The sequence below is a fragment of the Numida meleagris genome, chromosome 12, assembly GCF_002078875.1.
Source record: "Numida meleagris isolate 19003 breed g44 Domestic line chromosome 12, NumMel1.0, whole genome shotgun sequence".
NCBI lineage: Eukaryota > Metazoa > Chordata > Aves > Galliformes > Numididae > Numida > Numida meleagris.
In genome coordinates, this window is record NC_034420.1 from 3,249,875 (window position 1) to 3,266,869 (window position 16,995).

The 16,995-nt window shown below is 37.9% G+C and overlaps 1 long non-coding RNA gene across 7 annotated transcripts in view; it reads left to right on the plus strand.

Moving 5' to 3' along the window:
* LOC110405561 overlaps nt 1-16,300 on the plus strand; it is a 28,759-nt gene extending 12,459 nt beyond the window's left edge. For 3 of the 7 annotated variants that reach the window (XR_002442944.1, XR_002442947.1, XR_002442950.1), the window contains 2 exons: nt 6,326-6,385; nt 12,458-16,300. This is a non-coding gene — a long non-coding RNA (uncharacterized LOC110405561). Of the gene's footprint in view, nt 1-4,691; nt 5,038-6,325; nt 6,386-12,457 lie in introns of all 7 variants that reach the window. The other 4 variants (XR_002442946.1, XR_002442948.1, XR_002442949.1 and 1 more) reach the window with 3 other exon arrangements.

Here is a 16,995-nt window from a genome sequence, read left to right on the forward strand (position 1 = left end):
ACTGTGTACATTAAATGCTAATTTTAATTATCATACCAAACTAGGGGAAAGATCAGAAAGCTCCTAAGAAACTCACTTTTCATAGAATGTAACTTTCAAAAGATGTTTCTATCTGAACTGTAGAAAATTGTTTCAACAAGTAATGAATTTTAATGGTAATAATAATGTTACTGTGTTTTCTCAACCTCTTTACATGGTACTGATATTTAAGAATCACAGAACGGTTTGGGTTAGAAGGGACCTTGGGAAGTCATCTAGTTCAGCTCCCCTGCTCAAGACGGGTCACCCCGTGAACCTTGGTGCAGGTTGCCAAGGACCACAGTTCAGATGACTCTGAATAGCTACAGGGATGGAGATTCCATGTACTGGTTTACCACTTTTTTTTTTTTCCCATCAGATTTTCTACAACAAAATCTCTCTCACTCCAAAAGAATTCCTTTTGGAACTGTTCTTGAAATCAATATAAGTTTCATCATAAATCCTGTTAATTAAAAAGAAACTTATCTAAGAGCACTTTTATGATCTCTGCTCAACATCTTTCTCACAACTGCAGTATATTGCAAAACCCAAACTGTTTTCTAACACTAATGTTATTCTCAAATCAAAGGACTTTTTCTTTTGCACCAGCTAACCTCTGACACGCTAAACTCATCAGGTTGCTAGGCTCTCCAAAAACTGCAAATTTTAGTGTCTAAAAAGCTGAATTCCTACTCTGATAACAAAAGTAATGTGTTTTAAAACCAAACAACAACAACAACAACAAATAAAGAAAAACTCAGATAATTTGGCCAAAATGTATACTCTAATCCAATGGTTCCTAATCCAAGTGGGATCTGCAATTGCATAATTTCTATGAATTTAAAAGCAGGAAGTCTAGATGCTGGGATCCCTGGTTCTTTCTGGTAATGTTTAATGCTGCTGCTTGCCCTAATGTATGGCCCGTGCAGAGCATGTTGACATTTTGCACACTATCTTCTCTCAGAATTCCAACTCAGAGATCAGTTTTCTTGCAAAGAGGAGTGCACTCACATCTAAGGATTAGTCCTGGAAGGAAAAGAGAAAAACTAACATGCTGTAACTCTTTCGAATAAGTTACTAGATCGCACCTGCAATGCTTGCATGGCTCCTCTGATATGATTTCATGAAGCTGGGAAAGCTTCAGCTGTAAAGAAAGCTTCTACTAACTTTTTTTTTTTCCCCCTAGCAGATCTCTGTTTCATCTGCCCAGGTACCTAGCAATAGTCAATTACATAAAGAAAGGAGACAAGATAGGATCCCTTTTGCATTTATGCAATTATATTATGGTAGTAAAAAAGCACAGGAGAGAGATACTCAGTAGTGGATGCTGTCATTACATTAATCGTCTGCATGGCACCGGCTTAGCCCTGCTGCTCTTTCACTCCCCAATCTCTCTTAGGTGAGATTCAGGGTATATTTTATGTTTGACAAAGCAGGGACAGAGAGTGTTTCAAGAAGCAGGTTTTGGCTCCCTGAATCTCAGCCCCCAAGACCCAGCCCTAGAGAATGTTAAGGAACACAGAAATCTGCTTTGGCATATGCCAGATGTCAGAGCTTAAAACTGCATCATCTGAAAAGGAACAGCAGAAAGACACAGCTCTAGTTACATCTTTCTCCATCCCCAGTGCACATACTATACCAAGATTAGTGTTTCCTGGGGACTGGATGCACGTTAAGCCTTCTGAGCTGGAGAGCCCTAAGTGAATTCTGGTCAGCTTGTGCTGATTCAAACCCGCCCAGGAAGCAGAGCATAGCCAGATCAGCCCCTTCATGTTTCATTTCAAGAATATACATCCCTCCCCTTACCCCAAGCTTATGTCACTGGAGTGTTCACTTTGTTAGCATTTAGTAGGCTTTCCATTTCATTATTTTTTATCTTGAGAAAATCAGCATTACTAGTTCTAAAATTCACTGGAAAAGCGTTAAGTGAACCAACAAGTAAAGCTTTTCACACTTACATAAATCCTATGTTACTTCCCTAATATATCTAAATATGCTGTGATCCAAAAGTTCAGCAAAATCCGGTGTCTGATAGCTTCTGTTAAAATCTTTGTGGAACAATCAACTAATAAACAAAAGACTTATGTATAATGAACAACACATTTGGCTGGAGAGTGAAAAAGATTCTAAACAGCTTTTGTACTCCGTCCTCCAATGTCTGAAAACTATTTGTCAGCCCCAAACACTCCAGTTATGAGAACATGCTGGAAAGGGAGATGGAGAAAGGTAGGCTCAAAAAAAACACAAGATCATAAGGCAAAATACAGAGCTACAAAAATGATGTTGGAGTCTTGTTTCTTAACATGTGCTAAGATTTCTATCATTGCTGATGTTAATAATTGACATGAAATACAGTGAGAGTCAGATAACAGCAGGAATGCTCAGGCCAGGAACCCATTTCATTTTCTAGCGGTGTGAGGCACTGCGTAAGGGTAAGGGGGAAATACACAGCCTCATGTCAGAGATGATCTTGCTTCACTGTGTTACTCTCAAGGTATTTTCTGTCATTTAGAAAGAGGATTCTGGCTGTGGCAGGGAACTGGAGGTGTTTTTTTTAGCGGAGAGAGAGGAAAAAGAACAAGATGTGAATTAATTGTTTGTGGAAGTGAGGAATTAATAGCAAAACCTTGAATTGGGTATAAGCTCTGCAGGCATTGTGCAAGCCTCATCACACAGCACTGCCATCTCACCCCAATTTATGACCTGGAACACAGCAAATTTTACTGCTTTTAGCTGGGACTGCAAGTTGTACCAAAGCATACAATGATTTCGTAAATCCAAGGGAAAGAGGTGAAAGCTCCAAGTTTCCTTAGCTCTTTAGCCTAGCTCAGGCGTAACCTGGAGAAAATGTGATGACACACCACAGCACCTGAGCCTGCAGACCACGCTGCCAGCATTTGAGTTCAGGGGTTAGATACAGTGATTCAGCATTCCCTAACTCAGAGCGCATGAGCAAGCCAAGATTTGCTCTCTAGCACAACCAAATACAAGTAAATGAGCAGGAATAGCTTTAGCATGGTTACAGTTTGCACTTTCATATATGTAGACTATATCTTAATTTCTTACCACCATACCTAATAGGAGTAACATTTTTAATTCTTCAGAGTCCCGGAAAATCTCATCCAGCATGGGCTGCTGAGATTAGAGGCCTCATTGTCCAGCTAGCCAGCCCCAAGAATTCACTAAAGAGAGGGAGTTCAGGCTCTCACTTCATGCTGTCAGAGTCCCTGCGTTCTGGTTCATACCACCAAAAGCCAGCTTAAACCAGAGGTGAATCTACTACATGATGTAACAAACGGCTATTGCTCTTATTTGCCCTGTATATTCTTATCTCACAGTTCACAATTAATCACCACCCTGGAAATCAAACACTGAAGTATTTGTACATTCTCCTTTAAAATACATTTCAATTTCCTTTTAGTTGAACTGCCCTGTCCTTCGCCACACCTGCTCAGTGCACCATTCTGCACAGCACACTCTGTACATACCTGGAGAGACTGATGACTCACGCTAGACAGGGAACTTAATCACCATAGAAAGAACACAAGATCAAAAACTGTGATGCAATGGAAATACAGAAGGATGTCTGTTCATTAGCAAATAATCACATTTGCAAGTTGATTATATTTACAGCACCTCATGACTAAGGACTAGGTTCTGCTCTCAGTAACATGAACTTCTCTTTAGTATGTGACCATACAAATAACATTAGTATCAAATTTGTATTAAGCACTGATGTCATGCTGTAGAAAACTGTAAATCCAACCCTATCTATTTGGTAAGTACAGATTGCTTTTGTGCATGTTTTCTTAGACTTTGTGATGGCTGAAATCTAGCTTACTCTCTTCTACTTGGAGACACTTCCCTCTTTGCAGAGAGAATAATTGAGAGAGACTGATTTTATGGGAACAGCAGTACAAACGAATTGGCCTCCTATCTAACATTTATAGGGAAGGTTGCCTTGGTATCAGCATAGATCACAGGTACAGTTGAAGGTACAGTTAGTTTCTCTGAATTGCCATTAAGCTCAGAGTACTCATCAGGTTTTAGACCAAATACATTAGGTTCCCAAGCCACCACTGTCCCTCATCATATGATCGCTAAAGGATTGCTCTGCTACTTCTCTCAGCTTGTGATGGTTATTTATCATTTGTTTGCAGTACTGAAATGGTTTTGCCACACTGTAATGTATTTCACCATGAATTAATACGTTGTATTTTACAAATGTGCAGAAGGCTCTGGAGACTGTTAGGCTTCCGTGTGTCTACAGTCATGTTATTGTTGGAAATGCACTCTGTATGTTTCCATACCAAGAAGCCTGAAACTATCTGGTAATGCTGAAAGCAAGACTCCAGGTGTTACAGATCATGAAACTGATTCAGTGGAGTTCTTGTCACAAATACAAAGTCAGGCCCAGCCCATTATCTCCTTGGGTGATTGCTATCACACTTCCAAGAATATAGTTTTAGCAATACCAGTGCTAAGATCAGCTTCTTACAGTGTTATGAACTGACCATAGCCAAAAATTGCTGATCACAACTTCCATGGGGATGGTGCACTTGCAATGTTTCTCTGCAGTCTGGATCCTGTGATGTCTGTACAGAGGCACTGCAATCTCTCTCTACAAAGAGACACTGTTATACACATTTCTCTCTTTCTCCTTTCTCTTGAAGGTGGAACTAACCAATAAAATTCAGAAGTGAAAAAGACAAAATCTGGAAGAGAAAGACACCACGATCAAATAAACCCTGTTTTCATAGGAAATGGGGCTACTGTAGTGGTATGAAATACCACATATCCTCTGAGCTGCTAAGAGGCCAAGCTCTGAGCCTGCTGAACTTGGATAATGAAGGAAGGAAAATGAACTGAACTAATACTTTATTCAAAGTTTTACTGGCAGCTTGTCTGTTCTGATGATTTAACTGTTGTTTACACTGAAACCAACATGCAAGAAGATTATAGCCTGCGACTCCCAAGGGAGCATGCTATGGAATTTCTGCATTCTGCACAATGTTATGGGTTAGCAACCACTCCTGTGTGCTAACACAGATCGCTTCAATCCCTGGTGTTTATCCTATAAACAAGAAAGTGCTCCACACTGTTGTCCTAAAGAAAATAGCTGAAATCTAAAGCAGCTTGGTCCTGTTTAAGCTGTCCCCAGACACCCTGCCTACCACGCGGGTTTGTTTTTCATTTATTTGTTAATGAGAACTGGCAGCAGATGCTACACTTTTATTGAACATATTAATCACTGAAAGAAAACAATATTTCTGCTGCTCTGGCAACTCCTGTACTATGCGTAAATAGGACCTGCTGCTTTCCTGTTAACCCTGTACGTAACATAGAATCCCTAAAGCTTGGGGGTATTATGCTACAGTACATTTCTGCTGTAAGAATGGATGCTTAAATGTGGATTCACCTAAGATCTGTAACCATCAAATTGGCTTCTGATTCAAAATTCAACTTGTAGGAATAAGCATAGGAAATATGTGAGTAGTGCTTGAATGACTGTGAGAAATCAGAATGCAGCCTTTAGCCAGTTGCTAGTTTTCACAGAACAGTAGTAAGAAAAAGAACAGTTTAACACTCCTGATTCTTGTCATTCATAGCACTAAAATAAACAGTATGTACTGAATGCCTGTAAGGCATAGGGAATTGCTGGCACATATGCTACATTTCATTCATAAATTCATGGCCACTAGCACATTTATTTACTCCTCTTATTATAGGATAACATGGGTGGGGGTTTAAGTGCAGAAGCTACATAGATACAATCAGCCCTTAAGCAGGCCTCTTCCTCACTTCTCATTTATGGGTTATATTATTAAAGGTTCTCTTGAGGCAACTTTTCTCTTGAGAGCAAGCTACCCTGCACACTTTGTTTTGATAGGAACAGCTTACAGCTCAATATTGTACCTAAGAGCTCCAAAGATTTAGCATCATTACATTTCTGCTAATTTGTGCCATGCAGCAGTTACAGCACCCTACCTGTGGCAACTCATCCAGAAGATAGGATGGCACTATTCAGATGGGCTAACAGGTCTTAAACTACTGTTAGCAAATACAACCTGCTCTCTTCCACAAAGCTGCACTAATGCAGATGAGAATCAGATCCTATATGTTCTCTTATCCCCACATTCAAAGTTTCAATGTGTTTCTGAGGAAGCAAGGTGAATCAGAGAAGTGCAGTTCACATAACTATGGAGGCACCAATCAAAGGCCAAATGAATCTTAAAGTACGAAACTGAAAAATATTTTACCCATCAAAAAACCTGCTACTTATATATTGTTTCCTTATCTCCTACAGTGGAAAAAAAAAATCCCTGAAACTGATCAATTAAACTCAGTGGAGACAACAAGGAAAAATGTAAGAATGTAATTTTCCCCGTGTCTTGGTTACAAAATACTCCTGGTTACACAGAAGCATACACAGCACTGGAGACCAAGTCATCTGTGCTTCAGAATTATAAAAAATTATTCTGAGTATAACAAAGGAGATGACAAGATGTCCCTGGGGGTGGTCTGTACATTCTTGTCTACAAAGAACAAATTACCGTGGAAAACATTTGAACACAGAATATTTTACCATAATGAATTAAGCATTACTTTTCTCCTCAAAGCCTAGCTGCTGAATTGTTTTGTTAAGTCAGCCCTAGGAAAAATCATTTGAATGTACATGTCTTCATTTGTATCTATAATCAACTCAGTGCCAGTTATAAATCTTCCAAGTAAATTAGTTTTACTGTGGTCTGTTTGAGAACAGGCCTCATCTGTATCCAGCATTTATCACATATCCTCCTCCTTTGTCTACAGGTGAATGCAGTAGCAGAGAATAACCTGGGATGAAAAATAATGGTGGAATGTCACTGAAACAGAACAGTTTTAATAGGCATTCTCACAGTTCTCGTGGTCCTTACAGTGAGGAAATATTTCAGTTTCTCATTTTAGACATCCTGGCAACAGATTTCCTCTTATACGGGAAATTCAGAACTTGTTAATTCTCCCTAATTGGTAACTCAGTTCAAAACTCTCCAGCAGATACTGCACTTTCCATCCTGAAACAGGTGTTTTCTAGTAAGAGCTGGGCTACGCCAGCTTGGACGGGTGTTAATATGAATTTGTGTACAGTCTCAACATTCATAATTCTTCATGTTATATCTTCTAGCTTTCCTCCATCCTGCAGGTTCACCCTAAGGGTGTAAGTTTATCCTTAACAGTATTTATTAAATTAAAGACAGCTGCAGATCCTGCAATAATAGTAATAGTTCAAGTTTTTTTTCTTTCTACATGAATGAGTCTGATCATACCAGATGAATACAAATGCTAGAATACTAGTTCTGTTCCTTATTAGTCCTTATGATCTCCATCATATGAAAATAGTTATGAGTTATTTGAGAGCAATTCCTTAACAATTTTTAAAGTAATTTGCTGGCATTTGCCAGTGAAATCAGCTGTTCACATGAGATCACAACAATTCTGCTATTTTTTTCCCAATTTGTTACCTAAAAAGCTTTAATGTATTTGTGGAAAAGGGCCAATGAATTAGATTTTAGACTAACAAAAATTTTTCAAAACCCTAATGCAATCATGTCACTGTTCCTGCTGTAGCTTCTACTTGCTTGTCTAAAATGGGCAGATCTATTGTTGCTGGCACTAGTTAATATTACTACTGTACCTCAAGTAGTAAAACTTAGAGATATTTGAGTATTCTCCTCACTTGAAGAGCTTGGATGCAAAATTTGACATGCCTTATAGGAGTCTGATCACTGTAAGGTTGCTCACCCAGTGTCTTAAGCAAGGAATTTAAAAACATGGCATTTATCTATCTCTATAGTTACATCCTATTTTTCAACACTCAAAGTCCTGGCATTGGTATTTAGCTGATTCTTGTAATGTTAGCTCCACTATTGCCATAGCTCCTTGGGAGATTTGAGTTTTAAATTTTTATTTCTGTCTTTAAGATATCTAGAAGGATATCTGAAATTCAGAATGGAAATGAAAACTACATGATAAATAGGGAAAAAATATAAGAGGATTTCACCTCCATGCACTACATTTTTGAATAATGTTTTCTAAAGTAATAACTTGTTTTTGTCACCTAAATAGATATTGTTGACAAAGAAAAAAATAAAGTGTTAAATAAGGAGCTCACTACCCTCTGAGTAAAGAATTTCTTCCTTACATCTCATCTAATTCTACCCTCTCCTAGGTTTTAGCTTTAGGGATATCCATGACCTGTGAACATAGAAAGTACATTTTCCATACAGGGTACATTTAAGTCCTTTCTAGTTAACAGAATTTACCCTTAGTATAAACAGTGCATGTTTGAGCTAAAAGAACAGGCCTATTAATTTTTGTTCACGTTAGACTACAATTGGGAGATAATTTAAGCTTGGTTTTTCCAGCAAACTGCATGTAACCACATTAATTCATTTTTAAAATGTACTGATAACAAAATTACTAAACAGAAAGCAAACCTAATATTTTACATTTGCCCTTGGAAATCACATCAGTCCTCTAACATGTCTGGAAAAGAAGTAGTTTGAGAGGTCAGTAAAGAGAAAGAGTGAAATTAGAATGTTCATAACTCCTTCAAATGAGCTTAGAATATTAGCTTTCTTTTCCAGAAAACAAATAATAGCTAACTGTTTTTAAGCTTGTCTATATTGTGTCTTTAAGCACTGTGTCTTCAGTTACTGCAGTTTGCTTAAAAATTACTTCCTAAGCGATATGCTCTATCTTTTCTTGTGGTAGGTTTATTTTATTATTTTTCCTTTTTTTTTTTTTTAGCTTTTACTTTGATGCAGATAGATACTGCTGAAAAACTCCACCCCAGGTGGAAGTCAGTAAGTCCCTGGGCAACCTGATGTAGCTGTGGTGTCCCTGTACATTGCAGGGGATTGGACTAGGTTATCCTCAGAGGTCCCTTTTAACTCTAAGGATTCTATGATTCTCTGATTTATAGTCAAGTTACAGAGTAGACTGATCAGTAAATATGTTGGAACTCATGCTCATAAGAGCTGCATCTGCAGAACTGCTAGGTTATCATGATCTCCAGCCACTGATGAGTTCTTCAAGTAAGATAATCTAGGAGACTTTTGCAAGTCAAACTAAAACATCATGTCAACAACAAAACGATGGAATAAAAATAGGAGTGAAGGAATTGCCAGGACAAAAGTTATTTAGCTAACCTGCACAAGCTCTCCTGGAGACCTCATGCATAAAAGTTGAAAGGGAACATCCCATGCTGCAGTATTTCATAATGTGTGGCTGGATTAAAATGAACACAAGCACAGCAGGCTGACAGTCCAGAGGAAGAAATCTGTGCTTTTGTAATGATATGCTTTGATGCTGTTAGCAGCAGAATGACCAATAAACTTCTGAATGACGTTAAAGACAAAAAGTGCCTCAAATCTTTTACACTATAAACCCAAGAAAACACAGTGAAACATCCATTTGTAACTATAATATATCAGAAAAAAAAAAAAAAAAAACTGTTATGCATAGCATGGCACCAAAGGCCTGAATTTCCTGTCATCTACACTCGAAGAAGCATATACTCTCATTCTTTCTGAATAGGTCACTAAATTTGGATGGTGACATGCACATCAGAGACTTTCTGTGTACAGATGGATTAAGAACAATGAATCAGCCTCTCTGCTTTAATAAAAAAGAAACAAACTTATAAAAACACCCCAGTGATTTTTAGTAAATCAGACAAGGTTATACAAATAAAATACTATAGCCATGTGATTTCAGTAAAGCCAATTACACCTAAATAGCCACAATACAAAGGTGTGAACTGTTCTTTCCTAGTTACTCATTACCCAATCTTCATTAATCATAAAAAATGTTTTTACATTATTCTGGATTCTATAACTGCAATCTCCCCATCAGTGTTTTGCTCAGGTGGCCTTGTTCCACCTGCTATCCTTTCTTTCCTTGCTAAGATATTTTGCAATATCTTGTAGATACTGCAGTTTGAGTGGGACTTTCAAAGAAGGGTTGTAGGCTACTGCAGGTGGAATCTCTTCCACGTTAATTTGGATGTCTCAGGGAGTTTGTTTTTTCCCCCATGTTTTATAATATTTTTTTTTACATTTTATAATCAGTGAAAATGGGTAGAAAAGCAATTAAATATATTGCAATTGTTTCAAGGGCTGATAAATAAAACTAAGCAAATGAAAAAGCAAACTCTACATGAAGATTTTTCCCCACTTTCCAGATCTAGATGAAAGTCCTATATAGATCATTCCTAATAATAAATGGAAAATATAATATTAAAAATGCAGGAATGAAAACTCAGTTAATCCTGTGATGCAACACCATTCTGTTTGTAGCAGCTAGCACTCTATGCCAGGTATTATGGACAAAACGTGGACGTGAATGTATAGTAATTAAAGTAATTAAAAAGAAATGCAGGAGTAGAATCCACACAAACTAACAGTCTGAAAGCAAACAACAAATGTGTTCATTACACATGCTGTGGATGCCATTTTTTCCTTTGTCTACATTCTGCTCACTGCAATACCTCTGCAGTTGTATATCCCTATGAAAATAACGGTCAGCAGTTAAGGAAGAGAAATACTAGCTGGTAAAATAACTGGTAATTTCTTAGGCTTCAGGATTAAAAAAATAATAATTTCTTACTTATTCTAGACATAAACACATTAAATTGAGGCAGATACAATGATACATCTAGGCCAGGTTATATTTATTCGCAGAAACTTCTACAAGCAAAAATCAAATGGGAAGAATAATTAGAGGAGCATCTGTCAGATCTTCGTCCCTCAGCCCCTCTGCACATGAAGAAGAACAGTAAGTTGCAAGTAAGCACAAATCACGAGAGCACTGCTGAAGACAATCCGGATCAGAAACTTCACAGACCTGAACTAATTCCTTGCAGCTTCTTAGAAAAGTCATCCAAGTCACTATCATCACAACAGCTGGAGAAACAGATGTTCCGAGATGCTACCTCTTGAGACGAAACCATCTCAAAGATGGTGTAGTCTAAACTTCGCCCAGTTACACAGCTGAAATAACTGACTATTCCTATGTACGATAATTAATTTATTAAGATTTTCACCAGTTTGGTTCAGAGTTGAACCTGACTCTTCAACACAATCAACTTGTATCAGTCACTGATCACTTTGCATTAACAATTTTATGTTATATTCAAGTATAGTTCAGGTGGTGGCTGGAATAAAAGTGTGAGGCGCATAGTTACGGCAACTACAGCGGGCAGCTAAAATGTATTCCTCAAATCCAATATCTGAAGCGTAAAAAGTTTAAAGTGATTTCTCCCCCAAACAGTCATGCTCTTCTTTGTCAAAAGCAGCAATGCCCGAAGTTCAGTCTCAAACGATGCTTAGGCTATCCTGCCTTTTTCCTCCACAGCCACAGTGTTTTGCTTGCTGCTGTTAATCTTGCAGATGAATAGGCACAGATAACGTGATACTTATCTCACAGGCAGGAGGTCTAGCGAGCTGCTTTTCAGAGCCCCAAACAAATGGTCCTCTGTGGATTGGTCAGCAGGACACTATGGAGTAGAAAGCTAGTTTGTACCTTCCCTGTGTCCCAGTATATCAAGGTTTAAGCTTCATTGATTCCAGTATAGACCTTAATCAAGATTTTTCATGCCTCAGAGAACAGTACAGCTGCTAAACTTTCTTTAATAAGTGTTTTATAGCTGGAGAAATTGAACTAGGAATTAGCTGAAAAGAAATGACTTGTTTCTGCCCTAATTAAGCAGCAGTTTATTATAACTCAAGCACTAACGTTGTTTTGCTCTAACATGAAAGAGATGTTGGTGTAAGGGATTTAGCGAGGTCATTGATTCCGTTCCAGTTGCTGGCTGCACTCTTGCAGCTTGCTTCAAATCTAAGAAGCCAAATGCACTGTTATAATTCTGAGAAGACTCCTACATTCCTTATTTCCCACCAAGTAAAGCAGATGCAGTCAGCTGACTGTGTCAGACTTACAGACACCAGTCTTTATAAAGTCACCTTGAGATTTCATGGCTGTTGTATTTTAAATGAAATTAATCTCCTATTACCTGAAAAAGCTCATGTTGGCAATGTCAACAGAATATTCTTTTACAGGAGACACAATTGATGGAAGAGGACTGCCAAGCACATCTCTTGTTAGCTTAAAGTAGCTTGATGTTCTCAGCTTTTGTCCTTTGAGATCAGGACTCTGTAGGAGGTGCAAACCACAAGAGTAACAGTGCATTATACCCGTTTTTCCTTCCCTTCTCCTTTTCTTATAAAGACAGATTATGATTTCCAGCTGACATCCAGAGTAAGGGAAAAAAAAAATCACTGTGCAGCAGATGTGTGCTCCGCAGTCTCAGTACCTTGAGATTGTGCAAATATGAAGATGAATTAGAATATGTTGAATGGACATGGTCACCTGAATTTACTATCTTCTTTCTCAACAGATCCCTTGAAATGCATGCGAGCGCATGACATCCCATTCAGAAGAACCTCAACACTGAGACCTAGAATTTAATCACATCTTCATTTCTGTATGGCTAACTTCTCACATGCTGTAGTTGCCCTAACAATTTTCTTAGTAACCAGCTCAAACCTTCCATTCATATCCCTAAATCTTATGTTACAAAATCTGCCTATGCTGAATGTATATAAATCTTCCTCCTGCAAATTGTTTTATTAACATGATTACCCCTGTTAGTGGGATCTATTATTAATGAATACTGGGTTGAAAAGCAAATTCCCTTACTGACCTTCTACTGGACTTGATGATGATTTAGAGTCTAGAGACGAGAGCAAAAATGTTTTATTTTTTATTCAGCGTGAAATCATCTTCATTTATGTCCCTGGAAAATGAGTAAAATGCCTGAGACAGACCATTTCTGCTGCCAGGCTTTCATAATGTACTATCTTTAGATGCTGACCTGCAGAAATGTATCAGAAAAAAATATTTCTGCTTTCAGTGCTGCATTTACTGTAGATTTGCATTCTTCCAGGAAAAATCTGACAGACAAATTTAACATTGCAGATCTGACTTCAAGCAAATCTCTTAGCTATTACTGGTTCCATGAATCTTTTTTTGAAAGAAGAATGCAGCTGAATTTGATGCCAGGGCTGCAGACACAGAAACAGAGAGGACCTATGCAAAATGCTGGAAAAACATGGAAAAGATTTCCCTCCCTCAATGTCCAGAAGTTATCACTTTCCAATCTCTATCAGGCAGCCTGTGCTCTTGAGCTCACAACAGAAGCAGTGCACAAGATGCTCCTTCCACACCAAGGTTCCAGTTTTGTCTACTGTCTGTTTTATCCCATTTCTTTATCATCAAGACTTTCTCTCCTGTGCAAGTCTATTCTGCTATATCAAAGAGGAAGGATTGTTGAAAAGGTATACCTCCATAGATAAGGAAGCAGACTTACACCCAAGGAATAATTAACATACATGAAAAGTCACCACGGTTCCAATAGGGCAGAATAGCCAGTAACTTACAAGTGTGAGGTCAGGTAGATTGAAGCTACTGTTTAAAATGGAGAAAGAATCCCCTATCCACTCATATATTATTGATAGTTGCGCTTGTATTTAGAGAAATTCCTTTTTTGTTGGCTTTCAGATAGCCACTGAATAAGTTCATCAGCCATCAGTAATATGATATGGATTCCATAACAACACATTGACAGTGAAAAAGACTGTCCAGCACAATACTGAAAGTTCAGTGCCATTTTCCTAGCTTGACTGCTGCACTGTCTTTTATACTCTTTTCTTTATGAAAGTCTTAGACCTGAAAGCTCCAAATGTTGCTTATTTGCTGGTTTTCATGTAATGACGATATTGATGTGTCAGAAACATTTTTGCTAAGGTCTCATTTAGTTTCACATGCTGAAAACGGAAAACAGTCAAAATAAAAGAACAATTGGAAGAATATTAATCAGCAATAAACTTCTCTTACTTCACCACAAAATTCTTGAAATTCTGTCCTTCCAATTGCTCACAAACCCAGATGAGTCCACATGCACAATGACACACAAGTTCAGTCTGTGTTTACATGCTTGCAGATGAGTTCAATGCTACATGATCTTTATCACTGTTATTACGAAATGCCTTTACAGACATGCCTATGACACTTCAGAAGCAGCAGAAATGGATTTCTGGTTGCCAGCAGGCTTATTTTTTCTCTTTTACCACTGAATAACAGAGCAGACGGTACATAATTGGCATTTTTCACAGTCTGATATATTTTTTAAAGTACCAATTTATAAAGCAAAGATATTAACCTGATTCATCTGACTTTTTCATCCCTCTAAAACAACTGCACTCTTTCCTTGGGGTATATCTGAAAGCCTGAAATTGAAATAATGCATATCTCAGGGGGAAACACAAACTGTATGATAAAATACATACACAAAATATCTGGGTATCCTTATTTTAATACACTTTTTGGACATAGAAACTGGAGATGTTCAACCTTCCCTCACCTATCTTTACTAACAAATGCTGCACACACATCACTATCATACGACTTTGCTTCAGGTACACCACTCAGGTGAATACATATTTCTCACTCTAAGCCGAGAACTGATTTCAGAGAAGAAAAAAATTCAGCTCTTACACTCTGTAGTTTAGGGAACGATGTTACTAAGTGGAGGCGGGACTGGAGTAGGGCCTCACGGGATTCCACAGAGGCACAGTGCAAACCAGAGCCTGATGACTGGATGCCCAGCTCCAGGCAGACCTGGCTGCTGCACCTAGACCAGCCCTGCACTGAGCAAGCAGCCAGATGTGTGTGAGCCCCACTTGTGCCCCACTTGTGCTTCAGAAAAGTTTCAGGCGTCTCTAATGAGTAAACACTGACAAAATATTTAACATTTCCAATGCCTCAAAAAACTTCAAACCTATCTTACAAACTGCTTTCAATTTCACTCAGTATTTTCCTGTATTTTTATCTTTCTGCATCAAACACTATGATTCATGCTCCACTGAGAAATAGATGAGAGAAATAGATGGTTAAGGGGAAGATAAAATCTTTTCCTGTGAAAATATCTGTTATTTCCTGTCCTGAATAACAAGTTTTCTAACGATTAAATGAACTTTTGGCAAAAGCATAACTAAGTTCATACATACTCCTTACTTTGAATGCAATAGAAAGCCAAATCACAAAGTTTTTTTCCATATTTTGGAAATACTGAATTAGATACAAACAGTATCATTTATAATGTGTATATTTTCACATCCAAGAAAATGACAGATATTAATGGCAAGTGTTCCAACTGAGCCAAATCAAAATACCAAATACTGGGCCATCTAATGAGCCAGTTGGTTTCCAGAGGTGTGGGACAATCTGCAGCTTGTTCTACCTATCATGATGCGGGTTTCTTCTGTCTAAAACAGATGCTGTTCATTATGCTGTAAACAAGAGAAAGAAGAATCCGAAGAGATCAGCAGGAGAAGCAAACATTATCAAGGCTGACAAGTTAAAAGAATTTTCTCCCAACATCTTATTCAAGATGTAACTGCTCTATCACTAGGACTGAAATCAAGTTTGGATCAAGTTTGGTCATTTTGTTCTTTACGTGAAATATTACAATTTTATCCCTCTAAAGATACTTCAAATAGAAAAGAAAATAGTTGCCAAAAGTTAATTCTGAAAGATCCCCATGAGCAGGAAAAAGTCCGGGCTCTTGGCATTTATTATCAAAACTCCTGTCAAGAAATGAACCAACTGTGCTGTTATATTGCATAAGTTTCCAATACAAAATCTATAAATATTAATTCATGTAAGAAACCTCTTGGCAACTATTTTGAGTTAAGGACAACTAATTTATTTCCAGATCAATGGCACTGTTTTGTATGTAATCATATTTTAAAATGATAACTTTCCTCAAAAGTGCTTCTAAATATTATTTTTGTGAATAGGCCAGTACATTAATCCAAGCTTCTTATTTCTCCTTATGCAAATACCGATCAATATTTATTTCGTTCTCTCAAGTAGAAGTGCCCACGTTCTGAAGTTTCACAGCAAGTTTCACTAATGTTGTCCTTCAAATCCCTTACAGCCTTCTGTTAATACTTGTAGAAAATCAGAACATTTAATCATTTTGTCTTTAGCCATGCAGTAGGGCACTGGGTTTTCTTTTCCTTTGTTGCCAGAAACACATCTAAAAGCTGTTATACTCCTTGGCTGAAGCAATCTGGAGCTGAAACCCAGACAAGAAACTAGACTGTATTCACACTGCAGCCTAAGAAACACAGCTCAGAGAAATAAAGTTATGACAACCAGAAAACAGATGAATATATTTTAAGTGTTGTGGGTTTTTTTTTTTAAGAACTATTCTTCCTTGTGCTACACTGCTGACAACAAAAGAAAACGTGTTCTCTCCTGAGTTGTTAGGAGACTTTCAAGAGAGAACAAAAACACATGACCATATAAAAGACTCATCCTGCTAGTGCCCAAGCAATATTAAAACACCAGACAGGACTGCACAGCAAAACAGCCTTGGCATTCATGTGTGACTATGGAGCAGCTCCTGTCCATTCTGACTCCTCTAGCAGTTCTTCATCTCCTTTTGAAATCACTGCTCCTAACCTTTATGTCAACTGCTTAAAGAAACAAAGTTTGTGAACTTTGAAATTGTGTGGATTGCTGAATAAGTGCGTAGCTTATTCAGTAACCTTATTCAGAAAGAATGGAGGTGTATTCATCTTATTTTACTAAAAAGCCTGCTATTGTGCTAACACGTTTCCGGAGATGGGAAAATACACAGAACACAAGATGCAATTTGAAATCTTGTCTTGCTTCCACTGACATAAGAATTTCCACTGGCTTTAATAAGGGTAGAATGGGCTTCTAAAAACCTCTTTTAAAGCACAGATGTTCACAGTACATTCCACAGGTCATCAAGAAAAAAAATCATTCTGCCCATTTCCCTTCTACACCTTTCAAGGGCCAGGGAAATGGCAGCCAAGTGCAGTCAACGTGATGTGTGCTGAC